Consider the following 23,680-nt stretch of genomic DNA (forward strand, 5'->3'; position numbering starts at 1 on the left):
TGAGCGACACCTCATAAAGGGCTTTAAAAGAAATGCCACAGTCGGGTGTCTGAGCGACACCTCATAAAGGGCTTTAAAAGAAATGCCATAGTCGGGCGTCTGAGCGACACCTCATAAAGGGCTTTAAAAGAAATGCCACAGTCGGGCGTCTGAGCGACACCTCATAAAGGGCTTTAAAAGAAATCATAGTGAATATCCAGGTGGTAAAACCATTCCAAGGATACTCCATATTTCAAATAATATAAAGGGGTTAGTCCATAAATAAAAATAATCATAATCATCATAAATCACAAGTCACAATCCATGTTCTGGTTTAACAGTTTCTCCTCCGAAGACCGACACTAAGACCGACACTTGACCCATCCCAGACTGTAATCCTTAACCATGGACACGGTTATTCGAATAGGTTTAATCCCTGCAGAGGGTGTACTCTTTACCCACGAGTAACGGATTTCTTTAGTCCATCGGGACTAATTCCGTCTACGGCCTTTTTGTTGAAAACACACCTAACTTGCACACACCAGCTTAACTCACACGTCTCTGGAATCACCCACGACACCTGTCAAGCAAACAATAAGTGGGGAGGCTACAACCTCGCGTAGCATGGGATCAAATTTATATTACGCGCTCTAAGGGGTGGCCTCCCCTCTCGGTCTCAACCGGAAACACCCATGCCCCCGGACCAGGTGGCCTGCCTACCAGCTACAACCGGTATCTTCCACCATGGCCTCTCTGTATGGTGTGTGCTAGAAAGAGGTTGACAACTTACTGAACCGTACTCTACTTGTTGTAGAGACGAGTGGTAGTACGAAACAAGTATGGGGGTTACTGGAACAAGACTCGATCTATGGCCGACTCAGGAGGTTTATAATCTTCCCTGCATGACATGTATAACAAAATATTTCACCCAACAGAATCACCGCTCATTATACCCTACTATGCCATACCGGACATAACCGTCCCGATGGAGACCGGCGACAAACTCATGCCTACCCAAGGTAGAGGTTTTCCCGGATTCCTTCCGGTATGCATGCAAGGCACATGAGGATGATTATTATCACAAGTGTGTTCATTTCCAACAGCATGGAAATCATTAATATGCAGTCATGCACCTGATCATATCACATGAAATAACGAGTTCTCCGAAATGAGGTGGTGTTATAAACGTTTTAACGAACACACAAAAATATTATGCCGGGGTTCAGAATACTTGCCTTCAATGTGTGGAAAGGCAGGGTGCACTCCAAAACTTTTGAAAGTTTTCTTCTCTCTCTCCAAAGTCCTATTTTAAAATAAATTTGAATTAACACACAAATTCAAAATAGCACAAAAAGTTGTTTTGAAATTTTTTCAAATAAATCTTAAAATAAACTAGACAATATTTGAGAGAGGTAGGAAAAAGAATCATTTCATTTGGAGTTGTAATTAAAAAGTTATAGGCAGTCAAAGTCCTGGTCAAAATCTGTTTTTAAAACAAAATAGAAAATAAAACGTTTTAAAGGAAATACACATCGAAGGCGCATTCGGGAAATGCGCTTCCACTTTCTCCTGCGTGGACCGGCGCTGGGTCACTGACGGTGGGCCCGCCTGGCCCACTGGTCAGGTTTGACCAGCCACGCGCGCATCGTCCACCTCCGACCGAACAGAGGCGGAGCTCCGGCGAGGATTTGCCGGCATACGGGGGCGTCCCTTGGAGATCTGAGGACATGGGTGTGCTCAGGGGGTCGAGACGAATCCATGGGTACCCGCCATGGTCGCCGACGTGAACGGAGTTGCCGGCGACGAGCTTCGTGGCGGAGAAGGCATTCGGGTGGATAGTGGGTTTGGGGCTACGGTGGTTTCCGACAAAAAATGAGCGTGGGGTTGCACTCACGAGAGGGAGGGAGAGCTCTTGGTGGAGAGAGTGGAGAGGGGGAGGCACTGGTGGCGACGGAATCGGCCAGGACTTGGCGGCGACCGAACCGGCCGGACTCGAGGAAGATGGCCTTCCCCTCCTCGACTACTGGCCATGTAGCTCTAGGAGGATCTTTTGAGGTTGCTTGAGGACTCGATTGAGCTCCGGGGCCCTTATATAGGCGGTGGAGGTCGGTTCCGAGGCGGCCGGCGATAAGGACGACGGCGAACCGTCTTTCTGTAGCTGTGGCGACGTGGCGGTGACGCGCGCTAGGGGACGAGGCTGCGGATGAGCTGGAGATGCTTAAGGGGGCAGCTGGCGAGCGTTGGTGGCTTGTCGGCACCGACTGAGGCAGGGGCGCGCTGCGGACGCCGACGTGCCGCCAAGGCTCTGATGGCGGCGCTGTAGGCTGCCAGGGCGGCTTGGCGCATTGCTATGAAGAGGGTAGTGCGTGGCGTGGCGCTACAGAGCGGGCCAAAACCAGGGGTGCGACGTGTCGGCTCGGCCATGGCTCGTGCAATACGCGCGCTCTGCTCGCGCCCAGAGCATGCACGGAATGTGTTCAATAAAATGCCGGGGCATGCTAGAGGTCTCAGGTGAGGTTGGCAAGCAACAGAATTGGTTAGTGATAGAGGGAAGATCAAGGTACAAGGTGGTTTGGTCAGGAGACCAAGTTCACAATGCCAACAACAACTCATGTCAAATCTGGTCATGCTCTCAAGGTGTTTGCCACAGGCACCTAGGCATTTCTTGGAGTGGCCAATTCTTCCAGATCAGTGTCTCTTTGGATGCACAAGAGGGTGGTGAGGTTAGTTGGTGAAAAACACAAACTTGCTAGTGCAAGTTTTGCAGAACTTCAAATCTGGATAGGAGGTGAATGGCATTATTTCATGAACCAAAAATGATCCAATGAGTGCATGCTCCTGGACTTAGGGGTTTAGCATGGAGGACTACAAGTAGGGAAAAGAATCTAGGGCCAAAGAGCAAGCAAGAATATGGTTGTTGTACAAACCATCAAGTTGGACCAGAATGAAGATGAGGTTGATTCACTCAAAATTTTCAAAGAACATCCCTGGATTTTTGCATATAATGGAATGATATGCTCCTACTGACATCCCATAATTTTGGTGGAAACTAGAAAGAAATATTTAAAAGGGTTGTAGTGCAAAATTGTCCACTGGACCAGAGAAGAAAAACATGTGTAGCACTCAAAATATGCAATGAATGAAATATATTATTGCACAAAAGTGATTTAGAGACATCACATGACATCTCCAAATTTTGGTTGGATTTTTAGTTAAATCTATCAATAGGTTGTAGTCCAAAAAGAGCTCCAAAACTCAAAACAAGTCATTTTAATGAATAAAGTTCAGGGTGAAATAATTTAATAAATAAATCTACTGATTGAGAGATGTTTTTAATGAGAGGGCATATAAGTCCAATATATTTTGGAAGGATCCCCTTGGGAAAAAAATTCCTTAATATTAAAAGAAAAGTTTTGAAATCAAAAGAGATATTCTTGCAGGCAAAAAATTTAATCTCTTGGCAAAATTTTAATAACTAAAACCTGGTTAAATTTTTGGGGTGTTACAATTGCCGTCTTCCTTTAGACTCGGATATCCAAGAGCAAGGTCTGCCGGGTCTAGTTCTGGGAGCCATGCTTTTGCCCGGCTCAATGCGGCTACGGCCCCGGCTCTTGAAGATGAACACCTTAAGTCTTGGATCCGCTGAGGTGGAAAGGCAAGGCTCTTCACAACATCTTGCAAAAGGCGGGGGTGTGGAGTTGATAAAGCTACAACGGCCAGGGCACATTGTGTCCCGGAGTATAACTGTTCTACTAACGTGTAAACAGCTTTAAGCTTGATCAGCGTGTTTTGCTTCAGATTGACACTCCTGGAGCCTGTATGTGCACAAGCATAATGGTAAGCCGGAAGTAAATATTACAATAGTCATTATACGGTTGCCATGTTAAAACTGTGTTACAAAAACTTACCAAAGATGGCTAAGGCCATTTGGGATATTTGCTGTTTTAAGTTGGACAGCTCGGCTGTTGCTTCTGCAAGAGATGTTTCGGCTTTCTCGGCCCGAGTCACCAGGGAAGCCTTTTCATCAGCCCAAATTTTCCTTTCCGACTCAAAATTCGTCTTTAGTTTCTCATTTTCAGAGACACTAAATTCAAATTTGGAGTTAGCTTCTTCCGTTTCAAGCTCTTGAGTTTCCAAACGACTCTTCAGGGCAGCAAGCTTCGATTCAAATTGACTTATGGCAGCCTGCAATTGACACCAGGTAATGGTAAGGATTCTAATAAGGTAAACATTCAAGTCCCAAGCACTTTACAAGTAAAGATACTTGGCACTTGGGGGCTAATGTATGCTGAAAGAAGATTTAAATTTATCCTACCGGGTCAAGCATATGAAGTCTCAAGCACCTTACAAGTAAGGGTACGTGACACTTGGGGACTAATGTGTATTACAAATTTAAAAGCCTTATGTTATACCGGGTTAAATAAATTCTTTTTAAGCCGGATAAGTTAACAAGTCAAAGCAGCCTTCTAAGTCTACAGCGTATTTGTTCATATGCAGTAGACTTGGGGGCTGGTACAGTGTATATAAGGCTCAGATAAAAAGTATAAGTTATACCTCAAATTTATGCTGTATTTGTTTCACCATGTCAACTTCCAGGTCACGGCTATTATGCACTTGATTCAGATAGCCTGATAGTATATCACCAATGCTTAGGTGAGTATAATCAGTAATGTCCTGCTTGGCTTTTCGGCATTGGGCAAACTCATCTTTGGCGGAACATTTGGCAAGGACTGTGGGCTGCCCTGGTTCAACAAACTGGGACTTTACAATTTCAACTTCTGGGTCATTTCTCTTCACCGGGCTATGAATTTCCAGGTTATCAAAATCATAGACAGCATCTTCTGCAGGCAGGTCAGAGGTTGACACCGGAATGCTGTAAGCCGGCTCAGGCGGTGGCGGATGAGTGGAGCTATCAGGAATGGATGAGTCAATCGCCGGTTCAGTGACCATCGGGTCTTGGGATGGCTTGTTCTTCTTTGCCCTCTTACTGGGCTTCACTTGCAGGCTGGTAACAAAAGCAGAAGGATGAGTATGCAAGCACAGGTAAAATAAAAAATGCGTAAGTTTATATTACCCAGGAGCAGTTTTGAAAGTCGGCATGTTTGACTGCATGGATTCACCGGAAGAAGGAGAGGTATCCTGATAGTTGGAGTCAGATGAATTGAGAGGTTGACGAATTAAGCCTGCTAAAGGTAAGACGGAGCATAAATCGGAGATAACCTCGGTCCGACGCTTTCTGGTTACATCAGTTAAGCCGGATGAGAGTTCTGCATCTTTGTTGTTCCGGGTCTGCCTCCGGCTCTCAAGCTGTTGTTGCTTCAAAATAAATTGAGGATCTTGATAAGCAAGTGCATGTGAAAATCTTACTTTCCGGGTTATCCTTCGGGTCTTTCGCCTTGGCAAAGGCTTTGACTCAGAGGAGATTATAGTTACCTCTTCAGTGGCTGCTCGGCTGTTCCCCGTATCCTCCTGAAGGGATAAAATGTCAGACAGGTGATAGTAAGGGACTTAAGAAAATTAAAAGATTACCTCTTCCCCATCTGAAGAGCTATCCTCCAATCTGAGTAAGTCGAAGGCGCTGGGTTTCTTTTTCTTTGAGGTTCCTACCTTGGCGGCTTTCCTTTCAGCTTTCTTGGTCGTCCTGGCTTGTTTGGCAGCTTCATGGTGATATTTGGCTTTCCAAAAGTCATCACCAGCCTATGGAGAAAGTTAAAGAATCATGAGTATCAAGAAAGGTATCATATATCCGTAAACATTTGTTATGATTGATAACTTACTGCAGGGGCCGGGTTATTCTTGTAAAATGGAAGTAAACCGAAGGCGTTGCTCGTCACAGTGCCCTCCTTCAGCATTGACTGGGTTGTAGCATCCACCACGTCATTTGGTAAGTCGTCAGGGCTATGGCGTTGCGAATCAGTCTTTTCTCCAGTATAAGTACACATTAAGCCGGGACGGCGGCTTAATGGAAGTATTCGCCAAGTAACCCAGACTCAGACCAGATCGATGCCGTTTAACCCATTTCCCAAGAGAGCTTTAATCTTCCTGATGGTAGGATTGAGAAGCACGCGTTCAAGTGTTGTCAGCTTGTCGGATAACTGATGGTTAGATTCAAGCCGCAGGGCGCGAAAGCCGGGCAGAGGCTTTTCATCAGCCGGAGAAGTGTCCTAACAGTAGAACCACGTCTGGTTCTAAGATTTGGGGTGACTCGGCAGCTTAGCATAAGGAAAAAGACAGTCTCTCCATCACTGGATTGAGATGCTGCCAAGCTCAAGACTGGGCCCGTTGGCATGTTCATTTTGCCGGTTCATGTAAAAAAGTTCCCTGAACAAAATCAGACTTGGCTCCTCTCCCAGGTACACCTCGCAGAAGACTTGAAAATTGCAGATATTTGACACGGAATTGGGTCCGATGTCTTGAGGTCTAAGGTCAAAGAAATTTAAAACCTCTCTGAAGAATTTTGAGCCGGGAGGAGCAAATCCGTGGCTCATATGATCCGTAAAATTATTGCTTCCCCCGCTTTTGGGTAAGGCTTTTCTTCAGACGGGTTAGGGGCACGGTACGACATGACGTCCTTTTTTGGTAGATGCCCAGACTTTACAAACTCAGCTAGTTTGCTATTGATCACTGTGGATGGAACCCAATTGCAAGTTACAGGGGCCTTGGTAGCCTTAGGAGCCATCACAGCAATTGGCCTATGGAAAATAAGAAGATCTGGTTCAATTTTAACCCGGGAGGAAAATCTTGATTAAAGTGGCGGCTTAATGAGGGGCCTAATGACATAAGGATGACTGTGCAACAATATTTAAGCCGCTACAAGTATCAAAGTGCAATTCAAAATTTTTCCGGGTTATGAGAAGCAATTAAAGTTCTGTGTCATATATTTAATCCAGACGCCTCGATAGTTGTGTTTCAGGGTGTTCACCAGAAGAGGTGTTCCGGGTGATAAAAACAAGTTTCGCAGATAATAGTTATTATTCTGGATCAAGATATTGCTCTGAAAGGGAAATTTTCTAGACCTAAAATAGGGCAGGGAAGTTCATGCGTTCGAAGAGGATTTCTGAACAAGGGAAATGAGATCTATTTTCATGCAAGATCAACATAGACAAGCACCGCAGCAGTTCTACGTGGTTCTGACGATCTAAACAGAGCATTGGAAGGAACTAGCGAGGGTTTGGTGTCAGACCGTGATGAACACCGACGAACTCAGCAACGACCTAATGCAGATCTGAGAAAGGGAATGCGAAGAACTCACAGATGCGGATGCACCGCAGAGGGTCGCCATCGATCTCTGTTCAGAATCAGGTCGATGCAGCGGCCTGAGTGGGTGAAGACGAGAGGTTCGATGATGGCGGCGGCAGAGCTCGGGAGGAGGCGAGAAGAAGAAGATGACTGAGGGGAAAGACCTAGGTCGCTCTACTTATGAGGAAAGACTGACCGAGAGGGCGCGAAAAATGAGGAGATAACATTCATTATCCAGCGGCTCTAGCGCCTCGATTCTCGGGATGGTCAATAAAGACAAAGATCCGTTGAAGATGTGACGGCATAAAAAATAAAGCTTTAATGAAGATGACGTCACAGAGATTTAACCCGGAGTTAGATGATGACGTCACGGCAGGTTAAATCCTTCGCGCAAGATAAAAGACTGCAGGGCGGTTCATAAGGTATTTTAAGATTGACATGAACCGGTTCAAATCAATCTGGGGCCTAATGTTGGGGATATAACTATTTGTGTAAGCCGCCCAGGAGGGGCCGGGTTACGCAAAGTGGACTCACAGAGAGAAGCCCAAGACAAAGTATGAAGATAGCGGTTCATAGAGAGCTTAAGGCCCATAGGCAACTTAAGGCCCGTTGTAATAACCCGCTATAATAGTATTACTTGTATCATAAGGTAGGCTTAACTAGTCACCGATCCGGACATTGTTTATGAGCCGGCCGGGACTCTGTAAGACGCAGGGCGTCGACCCGTGTATATAAGGGGACGACCCGCTGGCGGCTTAGGGAGAGAAACAACTCATCGAGAGCCAGGCATAGCGTATCTCGCTCCCTGTTCATCGAAACATCAATACCAACCCAACTAGACGTAGGCCTTACCTTCACCGTAAGGGGCCGAACTAGTATAAACCCTCTCGTGTCCTTTGTCCCGTTTAACCCCTTCTAGCTTCCTAGTTGCGATGGCTCTACAACTAAGTCCTTTCACGAGGACATCTGACGTGATAATTCCACGACACTCACCTTTATAAACAAGGAGTAGATAGTGTTATTAGACGTTGTGTACCTGAGCATGAACAGGAACAGATCCTACGCAAGTGTCACTCCGAGGCATACGGAGGACACCACGCTGGAGATAGGACTGCACATAAGGTATTGCAATCCGGTTTTTATTGGCCTACTCTCTTAAAAGATGCTCGTAAGTTTGTCTTGTCTTGAGATGAATGTCAAAGAATTGGTAATATTAGTAGACGCCAAGAATTGCCTATGAATTATTCTCTTGTTATTGAACCATTTGATGTTTGGGGCTTTCATTATATGGGACCGTTTCCTGCCTCTAATGGATATACACATATTTTAGTTGTTGTTGATTACGTTACTAAGTGGGTAGAAGCTATTCCAACTAGTAGTGCTGATCATAACACCTCTATTAAGATGCTTAAAGAAGTTGTTTTTCCGAGGTTTGGTGTCCCTAGATACTTAATGACTAATGGTGGTTCACATTTTATTCATGGTGCTTTTCGTAAAATGCTTGCTAAGTATGATGTTAATCATAGAATTGCATCTCCATATCACCCACAGTCTAGTGGTCAAGTAGAATTGAGTAACAGAGAGCTTGAATTAATTTTGAAAAAGACCGTTAATAGACCTAGAAAGAATTGGTCCAAGAAACTTGATGATGCATTATGGGCTTATAGAACTGCATATAAAAATCCTATGGGTACTGATGATGTCCTGGACTAGGGGGTACTCACCACGTCGTCTCCCAATCAGCTAGATTGGGTCGAGGACCCCCATGGCCGCATACTCATGGGCTAGTTCGGACAACCCCTGCCGCATACAAGGAAGACTCCACAAGACTTGGCGCCCAAGATAAGGACTCTCCTAAACCCTAGGCCTCCAGTGTCTTATATAAACCGATGCCAGGCTAGTCAATGGACGATCTCATATTCATTACTATGATCTCATGGTAGATATGTGTACTCTGTACTACACCCATATGAATACAATCCAAAGCAGCATGTAGGGTATTATCTCATCAAGAGAACCCGAAGCTGGATAAAACCATGTGTCCATGTTACCATTTTTCCAAGACGCCTAGCTTAGGACCCCTACTATGAGATACGTCGGATATTGAGCCGACATTGGTGCTTTTATTGAGAGCCTGCTAGGTGATCGCTGTGGTTCGACGGGAATCCAGATCAACAATCAAGTGATATGTTTTCAGTAAAGATTTGTTTCATGTAAATTATCTCTTCTGCAAAATTATTGTCGTCACATTGTGCCTCTTTGTTTACAGGCAGATGCATCCGCCGCCGGGTTGTATGTTGGATCCGAGAAGTGCCACCATGCAAAGAATAGCCCAGAGTTTGCGGCCTTGATCTAGGTCAGCGCAATAAAAAAAGGGTGATGATCCGCCTGGCGGCGTTCCAGCCGAGGAAATCACATACGCGCAGTAACACTTCTCATGGAGCAGTACACCGTGGCCCACGTGAATTCAGTCATGTGGCAACCTGCAGGGAGATTCCATCCTTCCTCTTCTTTTGTTTATATATTTAATCAAGTGTGGAGGCAGTCTACGCTTTTCTCTTGTCGTGTGCCTTCCAGACACCTTTTCCAGTAGTAGATGGATTTTATCCTTGCATGAGTAGTACACCAATACTTGCTAACACCCACGTGAGATGCTAGATCTCGTGCGCCGTCTCGATTTGGATCTGATGTATTATTGCTAGCTGATTGCCTCTCTGACATCTATTCACTACTGATTGCCTCACAAATTATCAGATTGCAGTACGGCCTATGTTCGCGTCCACTGCTTGGCAATGCATCGTATCAGGCCTTAATCTGGCCCACGGGTCATCCGGCCAAAGGGATAGTGCGGAGCAGTGTACCGATCAGAGCTCAGCTCGATGGCAGCACACCACAGGGAGATTTGTTTCTTTTCTTTTTTAATTCAATACCTGTGTAGTCGACCGTTGGTTGTCTTCTACTTTTTCTGACAAATACACATAATAAAAGTGCTACTACGCATATCGAGGATTGGCTTTGCAGCATGTTCGGCACGGATCAGTTCATCCGTTTGCTCCGGTTTGCTACAGTCATCGATGCTGGCATTCAGGTGGTATTTTTCCAAATTATTCGTTTAGCATTATTATACACAGAATATTTTTTGTCGGCCTGTACCGCATTATTTTGGTAGAGAAATTCTACCAACGTGTGTACCTGGCATCAGTCCGGCCAGCCTCACCCTGTCACCTGGGCAAGCCGACCTTCACCGACATTGCCATGCCACAACGCCAACGCGCCATCGAGCTAGCCTCAGCGCTCAGGCCATATTTACCAAACTTTTTTCGCATAAATTAATTATGCACCCCTTTTTTTCATTATTATTTTTTGGTTTGCACTATTTTACGTGCGCAGGCAATTGACCTGGACTGGGCTGCGCTGTCGCCTCCGTCGACCAAATTGTGTCATCGCCTTGGCGCACTGCCCTGTGTTGGTAACCCCTCATCGCCGCTTCATCAACCTATTCGGCCGAAGACTCCAGCATCACCCACCGACCTTCTTCATCACCTCGGCTAAACGGGGAGCTTCACCTCTCCACGGCGGTCGTGCCGTGTCGCCACTTCAGAGTGCCGAGCTCTTCGTTCGGCCACCTTGGGATCGGCTCGGGGGCTGGGACTTCATCCTGCCGCAAGCCCAAATCGCGTCATCAACACTGAGCACATTAACTAGCTAAGTCGCTTTCATGCTCAAAAAACATTCAGTTTTAAATTTTGTTTGGTTCGACCAAACATTTTACTTTTTTGGCAAAATAGTTGTTGGCGAAAAACTTCCTTGTCCAAACTTTGTTTGTGACACACAAATTCAAATACCCCGTTTACCCGGGGGCTTCCTTTATGAAGCATTTCCTCTTGCATATGATTATACTTGTACGGCTTCGTTCCTTGTTCGTGTATTACACCACAATATGCACCATATTGACTTAAGTTGTTCCGTAAGCTGGGTTGCCTGGCTCCTGTGCTTACCCCTACGTTCCCGATTGTTCGGCTAGGGAGTAAACGGAGCACCTCTGCGATTGTCACGACCGGGTCGTCCGAGGTCTGACCTCAGACTAGGTGAAGCCGAAAGCTAGCGCTCTTATTGTTTTCAATCATGGTCGGCACAGAACGGAACTCATGAGTACAAAAAATCTATTGCACAAGTCTCATAATGACAATGAGCACCAAAGAAAGGTATCGGTGGGGGTACTATTTTCTTCGAAGATGCTTCTTACAGTTTGACAGTAATATTGCATAAGTTCCCTGAGCGTGCTTTGTCTGTTACAGCCTTATGGCCTGATTGCCTGGTTATCGGAAACACCGTCGATATTCTCGACAGGTGGAGTACATATCACTTTTCGGTCCTCGACCGAAGAGGGAGAAGCCGACGGTCAGTTAAGACGCGTATAAAGTTCGGGTGAACATAGATATGATACAAGTACTTCGGTACATACAATCACTTTACATAAAATTCTTTTACCCAAGTCACTTGGGGGCTCTTAAATTTATGTGAGCTGTTTTATAATAAGTGTTCTTCTTCCTAGTCGTTGCAGAGTCTTTTTTTATCACTCCTTTTTTCGACGCGAGTGTGTGGTCAATAGCCGGATTTCCCTCTCAAAGCCTCTAAAGTTTGCTAAACTGGCCTAGTGAGAAGTACTCAGCCTTCGGGGTAGGAGGTTGAAGCTGTAGGCTGACCCGCTTGAAGTCTTGAGATAGGATGTGTATGTTAAAGCACGACAGAAGCACAATTTTTTTCTCTAAGACCAATTTTCTGATTGGCACCGAACAATTAATCTAGTTCGGATGTCGAGTTTTTACTGACGTCTTTTGGTTTTCCAATCCTATGGCACTTTTCAACTATTTGTGTGTTTTTCGCATAAGTCCCGCAGTGCAACGCCGGACACCTTTAGAGATTCGGCAAAAATTCTCGGATATTGCTATATATGCATCAGTTTTGAATTGTTTCTTCGGTCAATAGTTGGGTTGCCCGGTTCCTGTGCTTTCCTCCTATGTTCACCGGGTCCAATAAAATCTTTTGTGAAAATACTGGTGCAATTGCCTTGGCAAAGGAATCCAGATTTCACAAGAGAACCAAGCACATCAAGAGACGCTTCAATTCCATCCGTCATCAAGTGTCAGAGGGGGGCATAGAGATTTGCAAGATACATACGGATCTGAATGTTGCAGACCCGTTGACTAAGCCTCTTCCACGAGCAAAACATTATCAACACCAAAGCTCCATGGGTGTTAGAATCTTTACTATGTAATCTAGATTATTGACTCTAGTGCAAGTGGTAGACTGAAGGAAATATGCCCTAGAGGCAATAACAAAGTTATTATTTATTTCCTTATTTCATGGTAAATGTTTATTATTCATGCTAGAATTGTATTAACCGGAAACTTGGTACATGTGTGAATACATAGACAAAACATATTGTCCCTAGGATGCCTCTAGTTGACTAGCTCGTTAATCAAAGATGGTTATGTTTCCTAACCATAGACATGTGTTATCATTCGATGAATGGGATCACATCATTAGGAGAATGATGCGATGGACATGACCCATCCATTAGCTTAGCATTATGATCATTACAGTTTCCTTGCTACTACTTTCTTCATGACTTATACAAGTTCCTCAGACTATGAGATTATGCAACTCCAGAATACCGGAGGAACACTTTGTGTGCTACCAAACGTCACAACGTAAATGGGTGACTATAAAGGTGCTCTACAGGTGTCTCCGAAGGTGTTTGTTGGGTTGACATAGATCGAGATTAGGATTTGTCACTCCGTGTTTCGGAGAGGTATCTCTTGGCCCTCTCGGTAATACTCATAACTATAAGCCTTGCAAGCATTGTGACTAATGAGTTACTTGCGGGATGAAGTATTATGGAATGAGTAAAGAGACTTTCCGGTAATGAGATTGAACTAGGTATGATGATACTGACGATCGAATCTCGGGCAAGTAACATACCGATGACCAAGGGAACAACATATGTTGTTATGCGGTTTAACCGATAAATATCATCGTAGAATATGTAGGAACCTATATGAGAATCCAGGTTCCGCTATTGGTTATTGACCGGAGACGTGTCTCGGTCATGTCTACATAGTTATCGAACCCGTAGGGTCCGCACGCTTAACATTCGATGACGATTGGTATTATGAGTTTATGTGATCTGATGTACTGAAGGTTGTTCGGATCCCCGGATGAGATCACGGACATTACGAGGAGTCTCAAAATGGTCAAGACATAGAGATTGATATATTGGATGGCTATATTCGGACATCGGAAGTGTTCTGGAGAAGTTTCGGATAAAACCGGAGTACCGAGGGGTTACTGGAACCCCCCGGGGAGTTAATGGGCCTACATGGGCTTTAGTGGAAGAGAGGAGGAGGCGGCCAGGTGGAGGCGCGCGCCCCCCAGGCCCAATCCGAATTGTGGAGGGGGCCGGCCCCCCTTTCCTTCTGTCCCTCTTCCTCTTTCCTTCCCCTCCTAGTTGGACTAGGAAAGGGGGAACCTACTCCTATTAGGAGTAGGATTCCCCACTTGGGGAGCGCCCCATGAGGCCGGCCGACCCCTTCCTCCCCTCCTTTATATACAGGGGAGGGGGCACCCCATAGACACACAAGTTGATCTTTTAGCCGTGTGCGGTGCCCCCTCCGTAGTTATACACCTCGGTCATATCGTCGTAGTGCGTAGGCGAAGCCCTGCACTGGTAACTTCATCATCACGTCACCACGCCATCATGCCGACGGAACTCTCCCTCGGCCTTAGCTGGATCTAGATTTCGAGGGACGTCACCGAGCTGACGTGTGCAGATCGCGGAGGTGTCGTGCGTTCGGTACTTGATCGGTTGGATCGCGAAGACGTTCGACTACATCAACCGTGTTACTTAACGCTTCCGCTTTCGGTCTACGAGGGTACGTGGACACACTCTCGCCTCTCATTGCTATGCATCACCTAGATAGATATTGCATGATCGTAGGAATTTTTTGAAATTATCGCGTTCCCCAACACCTCCCCCTTACGGTTTTCCGTCCCCTAGGCGGATGGGCCTTAGGGGGTTGGTGTGCCTAGCCCAATAAGGCTAGGATGCCCCCTACAGCCCATGCACGCCCTAGGTGCTGGAGGGACTCTTCTAGACTCCTCCAGAACCCTCCAGAACCTTCTAGAACCTTTTGGAACCTTCAAGAAGCTTCCTGGTACAATATCGGTAAAACTTGAAACTTTTTCGGTAGCCAAAATATGACTTCCCATATATAAATATTTACCTCCAGAGCTCCTCGTTACATACGAGATCTCATCCGAGACTCCAAACAACATTTGGTCACCAACGTGAATATCCCAATACTACTCTAGCATCACCGAACGTTAAGATGCGGACCATACTGGTTCAAGAATAATATAGACCTAACCGAGACACTTCTACGGTCAATAACCAATAGCGGGACCTGGATGTCCATATTTGTTCCCACATATTCTACGAAGATCTTTATCGGTCGAACCTTGATGCCAAGGATTCAACTAATCCCGTATGCAGTTCCCTTTGTCCATCAGTATGTTACTTGCCCGAGATTTGATTGTCGGTATCTCCATACCTAGTTCAATCTCATTACCGGCAAGTCTCTTTACTCGTTCCGTAATACAAGATCTCGTGGATAACTCATTAGTCACATTGCTTGCAAGCTTATTGTGATGTTGTATTACCGAGTGGGCCCTGAGATACCTCTCCGCCATATGGACTGACAAACCCCAGTCTTGATCCATGCCAACTCAACAGACGCCCTCGGAGATGCCTGTAGAGCATCTTTATGGTCACCCAGTTATGTTGCGATGTTTGATACACACAAGGTACTCCTCTGGTGTCAGTGAGTTGCATGATCTCATGGTCATAGGAACAGATGCTTGACATGCAGAAAACGATAGAAATAAACCTGATACGATCATATGCTATGCTTATAATTTGGGTCTTATCCATCACATCATTCTCCTAATGATGTGATCCCATCATCCAATGATAACTCATGTCTATGTCTAGGAAACCATAGCCATCTTTGATCGACGAGCTAGTCCGGTAGAGGCTCACTTGGGACATGTTGTCTATGTATCCACACATGTATTTGAGTTTCCAATCAATACAATTATAGCATGGATTATAAACGATTATCATGAACAAGGAAATATAATAATAACCACTTTATTATTGCCTCCGGGGCATATTTCCAACAGTCTCCCACTTGCACTAGAGTCAATAATCTAGTATTACATTGTAATAAATCTAACACCCATAGAGTTCTAGTGTTGATCATGTTTTGCCCGTGGAAGAGGTTTAGTCAATAGATCTGCAACATTCAGGTCCGTATGTACTTTGCAAATGTTTATGTCCTCCTCCTTGATCGCATCACGGATGGAATTGAAGCGTCGCTTTATGTGTCTAGTCCTCTTGTGAAACCTTGGTTCCTTGTCTAGAGCTATGGCACCAGTGTTGTCACAAAACAGAGTCATTGGGTCCAGTGCACTAGGAACAACTCCAAGATCTGTCATGAACTACTTCATCCAGACACCTTCCTTTGTTTCCTTCGAGGCAGCTATGTACTCCGCTTCGCATGTAGAATCAGCTACCACCCTTTGCTTGGAACTTCACCAGCTTACCGCTCAGCCATTTAGAATATATACATATCTGGTTTGAGACTTAGAGTCATCCGGATCAGTGTCAAAGCTTGCATCGACGTAACCCTTTATGACAAGCTCTTGATCACCTCCATAAATGATAAACATCTCCTTAGTCCTTTTCAGGTACTTAAGGATATTCTTGACCGTCGTCCAGTGTTCCGCTACTGGATCACTTTGAAACCTTCCGGTCATACTTATCGCAAGGATGACATCTGGTCTTGTGCACATCATCACATACATGATAGAGCCTATGGCAGAAGCATAGGGGATGACACTCATCTTTTCTCTACCCTCTGTAGTCGGTGGGCACTGAGTCTTACTCAACTTCATACCTTCACTACTACAGGATGCTGCTAACGTGGCACTACGATCAGAGACCCTTCGAGAAACTGTGTGCGATGCAATAATCGCAAAGGGTGGTGTAAGAGAACCGTCAAAATGTGCAAAACGTTTGCAATGACGGATGCATCAAACACGGTTCAGATTTTAGTTGCGTGTGCAATGCACGGCATATGGTTCAGTTCAATGAACTGTTTGCGATGAGGAGGAAAAAAAGAAACGGGCAGCCAGATGAAGGCGTGTGCGATGCACAACATACGGTTCACTCAGATTAACTGTTTGTGATGAGGCGGAACAACAGAAATGGACAGCTAGATAAAGGTGTGTGCGGTTGAGGGCATACGCTTCAGAAGGATTAACTGTTTGCGATTAGGCAAAACAACAGAAATGGTCAGCTACATCAAAGGTGTGTGCGATTGATGGCATACACTTCACACGGATGAACTGTTTGCGATTAGCCACAACAAACAAAAACAGTGTGATAGATCAACATGGGTGCGCTAGACGGGCACACATTCTAATTAAAAGCAACGTGCGCGTTAGTAATAACGAGCGCACACGGTTCTTGGAACAAGACATGTGCTGACATTGCCTATTGCGGTGCACCAAACGCCATGTACGCAGTCGAGAAAGCGTGCCCATGTTACGCCGTCCGGGAATAGTGCTGCACTTAGAAATTATAGAACCGTCAATAAATTTGAGCTTGTGTCCCATCACCTTCCAAAATTGCAAACATGTTCACACCGATCAAAACCTAAACGGTTTCCCACTTTGGTGTGTATTAGTACTCAGTTATAAATACTATACTATGCCAAGATGACTGCACATTCCTTCCTCAAGTCCTCATCCACAAAAGCAAACAAGTCATTTAGCATCATTCTCTTGCGTCTGCCATGGCCAGATTGAGTTCTCGGTCGAGAGATTACCACCACGGAAAGGCGAGCATGGAAGCGGAAACATGAGAGATGTCCCGCTTAGCCACGAGAGTAGCTGACATGTCCCGCCACGCCACCGAAGCAGCACGGAGGTCTCGCCGTGCCGCCGAAGCAGCACAAAGGTCCCGGGAAGTTCTAGATTCTTTTTCGTACTTTGTATCTGGCGTACTTCACCTAATTTTCTCCGCAGTCTTAGGCTTCGGTGGCATTTATCACGCGATTCTGGGACCCGAGACTCTTGAGGAATCTTTTCCATTCTTTGGTTATGTCTGGAAAGATAGAAACAAAATGACTACAACTTTGGGTATTCACTTAATTTTGTTAGGTCTAGGTGCTTTTATTCTAGTACTCAAGGCTCTTAATTTTGGCGGTGTATATGATACCTGGGCCCCTGGGGGGGAGATGTAAGAAAAATTACCAATTTCACCCTTAGTCCCAGTGTGCCGTCGATGCAGCAGACTAGTCCATCGTGCCACGGAAGCAGCAGAGATGTCATGCCGCGTTGCGAATGCAGCAGAGATGTCCTCCCGCACCGCGGTGGCCTGGGAAAATCTCTCAGGGGCAGGCGAGGACTCTTACAGGCGCATGCACGCGATCGTCCATAGCCAGATGGATCAGATCTCCGGCTGGATGAAGCTGCAGGACGAGTTGAAAGCCTCGTTTGAACAACTCTGGGCCGACCGTGGCCTGCTGAGGGCCAAGATCGCCGGAAGGGCGGAGCAGGCGGAGGACACCGCTGCCTTGTTGAAGAGGATGGGCGTCATCGTCAATAAACTTATGGATTAGAATGTCATGCTCTGCATCAAGCGTGAAAGGCTGGTGGAGACAGGGGCTCGGGCGCCATTAATGGAGACGTTGGCAAGAAGGTGCGCGGCGGATAGAGGTCACAGGCCTCTCCTCCCGATAAGCACACGCAGGGGTCTGATCGCATGCCTCCCGTACTCAAATAGCTACCCCGCACGACACCTCCTAGCCAATAAAAAAGGGACGCGTGGCGGCACATAATTGGTAAGTAGAACGCCCACGGTTTCAATAATAGTTGTGTTTCCGATTTGTAACATGACAACACTTGTTCCAAAATGACTTTGTTGATTTTTAATGTGTGCGCCTTCGCAAATTGGATAGAAAAATTACCACAGCATGTTGGTGCCATGTCATGACACCATGCCAAGTTTCATGATTTTCAGGCATATTTTGGTTTTACAGGAATTAAAAAACGAAGTTTCTCAATCTTTCCGGCCGAGCCATGACGCCCAGATATTTGAATTTCACTCTCATTTCTTGCATGGGACCTAGAAATTCACCCAAGGACACATAGGTGATTTTTCAACTAACTTTGGTGCACTGGAGCATGTGCTTGTAGTTCAAATTTGAATTATGCACATTAAATTCCCAGAAATTCAATTAATGTATAAAAAAGGCCAAATGAACCCAGAATAATTTCTAGATTTAGCATGATACTTCTATTTGGTCTAATCTGCCTGTGTAAACAAATTAAGGCGGGAGAAGGCAGTGTACGTATGTAGTTTCGCACACGGAGGTGAAACGTTCCCTCTCGGAACCACGAGCCTTCTTGAGAGAAGCTCATGTTTGCAAGCAGCTTCTACCAAAGCTTGTCCCAATTCGGCCAAAAAATTTACCGCATCATGTTGGTGCCATGTAATGACACCATGCCAAGTTTCATGATTTTCAGGCGTGTTTTGGATTTATATAAATTAAAAAACCAAGTTTCTCAATCTTTCCAGCCGAGCCGCGACGCTCAGATGTTTGAATTTCATTCTCATTTCTTGCATGGGACCTAGAAATTCACCCAAGGACACACATGTGATTTTTCAACCAACTTTGGTGCACTAGAGCATGTGCTTGTAGTTCAAATTTGATGTATAAAAAAGGCGATGTTGTTGTGGCCTTCTTTGTGTGGAGCCGCTTGAGAGCACACCAATGACAACACATGCGCAAGGTATATATGAACACCACCACACTGATGCAATTACCATCACCTGATCTCGTGCTGGGTGAGAGCGGCAGACGGCACGAGGAAGGGGTTCCAATAGTGGATGATGTAGTCGCCCCCGTGGAACAAGAAATGGATGATGAGATGGAGCAGGAGGACCCTCTTCGGTTCCTCAATACCGGCGCCTATCACGATGGACAAATGATGAGTCAGCCATATGACTCGGGCTATCAGCATGCGGTTGAGGAGATGCATGATGTGCGCGGCAAGAACATCCTAGGGTTGATTGCAAGAAGTATCTCTTCATGCAATCCACATAGGACACGCCTCCAGATGCCGCCTCAATGCAGGGTCAACTAGCCGAGAGTTGTACAGTGCTTAGCCCGATAGCACCGGTAGCGGGGGTAAGGAATGGTCTAGAAGATTAACCCAAGAAGAAGGAGAGGAAGAGACCGCTGAAGAGAGGCTCTGCTGCCGCCAAAGCTGCCAAAGCTTCTAGCAGCCAGTCAGCTCCGCTGACCGATTTTGCAGGCTGTTTGCCGGTCAAAGGTGCGGCGATGTTCCATGTCGTAGGCGAGCCGATCCTACCACCGAAACCGCTAGAGGGAATATCAGGGGATCTTAGGAGACTGCACGATCATTTGTTGTCGACAGAGAAAAGCCTTCTCGCCTCGAAGGCTCCAGGATACTCGTTTTACGCGGTTCATGTGCCTGGGGCCAAGTACTACGTCGACAGACTCCCCACGGAGGTGTTCTTCCTACGGTTTGATCACATCTTTGAGATGTTTCTCACGAGGCGGCTCGATTTTATGATCATCCGCCTTTTTGCGCTACATATGAACTTCATCATCAAAAGAGAACAAACCTCGCAAATCTCGGTAGCAGATCCATACTTCATGCATGAGTCCTTGAGTCTCGGCGACTTTGAACGTCAAGGTGCTAGGGAGTACATCGAAAACTTCATGATAATGAATAAGGACAAGGAAACGATTCTACTGCCCTATCATCCAATGTAAGTCATTGCCAGACAACCCTTTCGTATATTTCAATCATTCCTTCGCTCATATCACTACAAAAAAAATACACTTCCGTGATGATACGTGTTTGTCACAGTAGGTCGCGTTTTCTGTCATGCATGTACATCCATGAAAAATTTATGACAGAATCAAGATAGTCATACCTGTGCTCTTGTAGAAGTGTTCCATGACATTACCAAAATTATCATCACGGAAGTGTCCACTTCCATGACGATAAATCGCATGTCACAGAAGTGCTTTCTTCAAGGGTAACCGACACATGGCATCCACCGTAACGGAACACCGTTAAGCTATCAGGTCGGATTTTGGATCCGATAACCCGTTAACAGCCCCGACCAATGGGGATTTTCCACGTGTAAAATCATCACTGGCTGGAGGAAACACATGTCGGCTCATCGTTGGGACAGATGTCATCCACTCATTGGACAGAAGGCGCCTATGATACGTTGACACATGGCGCGTCCCATCAAGTTTAAATGGGTCGGCCCAACTAAAGGCCCACAAGATTTTGCGGACCATAATGGGCTGCCCCAGCTAAAGGCCCACAAGATTTCGAGGCCCATAATGGGCCGGCCCAGGTAAAGGCCCACAATATTTTTGTGTGCCATAATGGGCCGGCCCAGGTAAAGGCCCACAAAATTCTTGCAGATCATAATGGGCCCGCCCAGCTAAAGGCCCACGAGATTTGGCCGACACTAATGGGCCGGCCCATTAACTGGTTTCCATGTTTTGGGCCAAATGCCAGCCCATATTAGATCCGGTCCATTAATGGCCTGCCACGTTCCAGGCGAAATAATGGCCCATATGAGATCCGGCCCGTTAAAAGCCTCCCATGTTCTAGGCCAAATCACGGCCCAGATCAGGTCCAGCCCTTTAAGAGGCTTCGGCTTCAATTATGGCCCATATCAGATTCGGCCCGTTAACTTGACGCTATGCTTTTGGGCCCACTTGCTAAAGGCCCATTTAGTAATTCGGCCTGATATTAGTTTCGGCCTGTTAAGGGCCCGTCTAACATTTTGGCCCTATATTAATTTCGTCCTGTTAAAAGCCCGTCATATAGTTGGGCCTCACTACAGCCCGATTTGCATCCGGCCTGCTCACAGCCGATATCTGATTGGGCCAAACAAGGACCGAGATAATTTTGGCCTGTTAAAAGCCCGTGATTTGATTCGCACAATCATGGGTCAGGGTCCAATTCGGGCTGCTGCCAGCCCGTGAGCTGTTCGGCACGTTTCAGGCCCAACCTACTTCTCAGCCTCCTAAAAGCCCATTGAGTTCTCTTGAGAAAAGAGGGTCGGGGGTTACTCGGACTATTAAAGGCCCGAATCTACTAGTCGGCTAGTTTGACGGGGCCCATGATGCGGATCATACATCGTGATTGCATGACGGCCCGATTATGTACCGTAATTTTACGGTTTGGCCGCTTTACTGCGAAGGCAGGATATATATACAGGAAAATAACTGCAGCATCATGAATAAGAAAAAACCTAGACTATACAATAAAGAAATTACGGCATATTACATCCACTGGGCATCAAAGTTCGCCACTATGATAATAAAGCACAAGCAGACAGCAGATTACATACACTGGGCATCAAAGATCGCCACTAGTGGAAATAAACACGCCAACAAAATAATATACCAAACCGACAGCACTTCAATAGAGTTCAAGAAAGGTTAGCCCTGCTGGCGAGCTGTAGCGCAAGCACCTGAGCAAGATGATGAGACTGTGCTTGTTCAACACTTATATCTTCCTCACTCTAAAAGATAAACAAGCAGACAGATGGCAGGTTTTGCACATAAAAGTATCAGTGCTAACAATTCATCACATTTCTTACTGATGAATAAAGTGACACAGTTTAAAAATGCATTAACACAATATGGTATTGTTCAGGTCAAGACATGGCAGGAAATGACATTGTGGATGAGTTGGCAGCTTCACGACACCACTGGATTACAGATCAAGAACTCATAAGTATCAATGGTTAGTGTGTTGTCAATTTATCCCGTTTCAGATTGGCAAATAAAGAGACGGTTTAAATAATAGTAGAATGATATGACATTGTTCATAGTTAAGACATTGCAGAATATGACATTATGCTGTAGTGGGTAGGTTCACCACACCACTGGATTACGGATGAAGAACAGAAGCATACATGCAGTGCAAAAGAAGATCACTTGCTTTGTATAGTTTAATTTACATGCTATGAAGAAGGAACTTTGTTGTACAACTGAAAAGTTAAATTGAGAAGGACAAACTTTTGTTTATGAACTATGTAATAAACTTTAAACATGCAATTTGATGCAAGCACCAAAAATAAACAGTTGTTGCAGTCATGCCTAATCAAATATACGCAACAAAGTTTGAAGGCTTGAGAAGGACAAACTTACATTACTGGTGAAGACAGGCTCTATAAAGCCCTTGTCCATGCTGATAGGGGGGCAATTCAAGAAGTTTACCACAGAATCTTCTTCATAAGCATTGCCTTTATTCTACATTTTTTTAAGAGTATATATAGATGTGATAATATATGAAAAATGGAGAATATTTAAGATAAGATGAAGAGTGATGCTACATAACAAAGTAGCTATAAATGTATGTGCATCGGTACAGGCAAAAGGCACAGCCAAGAGCAATGCATAGCTAAACTTCTTCAGTACCAACCTTATCGTAAGAGTAAATATAGATCTGATGTGTAGAAAATGGAGCGCAAAGGAAAATAAGCTGTAGAGTGATGGTACATGAACAACTACCTGTCAATATAAGTACACTAATAAAGGACAGCATGAACTTACAAGAACAATGCAGAGCTAAAAAAATTCGTTGGCATTGGATATATTCAACACTAATGTAACCATTCATACAGATCAGATAATTTGGAGCAAACAATTGATAAGCAAGCTATCATGCATACTGCTGTCACATAATGAACCAGGTACGTATGAAAGTACAATGATACAGGACAACAGGTACTAACAAGAGCAAAGCAGCGGGCAGCATATTTGCGATATCCTGTCGTTCTTTTCAAACCGGAATTCTTCTTCGAGCAGATTTCCTGCAAAAATGATCCGTAAGGCACATGCGGAAAAGTAGAAGTTCAAATTGTCATGTGATTTCATAGACAGTACCTCATCCTGGGAACGAGACCAGTGCATAACAAGGTTTTTCCATTCAATGTCTACTAAATTTAGCACAGGAGACTTCACCGGAAATTCGTTTATAGACTTTCCATCAAAGTGTGATTTCCTCAGGTAACACCGATACTGTTGCAATGCTTCCTTGAAAAGCACAAGCAAGCTTTGCTCGTCATGACTATCTAGATTGACCCTCTCCTAGTTACAACAATGTAATGTAAATCATTGATGTGTTCGATCAGCAGAAAACAGGAAAATAATAACCATGAATAATAGCACTTACACGTAAGTTGGACAGGAAGATGTGAAAATGGTGTTTGTCTTCACTATAATCTTCCCATGATGGGAATATATGCATGTAGTCCCTAACAACA

This window comes from Triticum dicoccoides, chromosome 4B (assembly GCF_002162155.2).
Source record: "Triticum dicoccoides isolate Atlit2015 ecotype Zavitan chromosome 4B, WEW_v2.0, whole genome shotgun sequence".
Classification (NCBI taxonomy): domain Eukaryota; kingdom Viridiplantae; phylum Streptophyta; class Magnoliopsida; order Poales; family Poaceae; genus Triticum; species Triticum dicoccoides.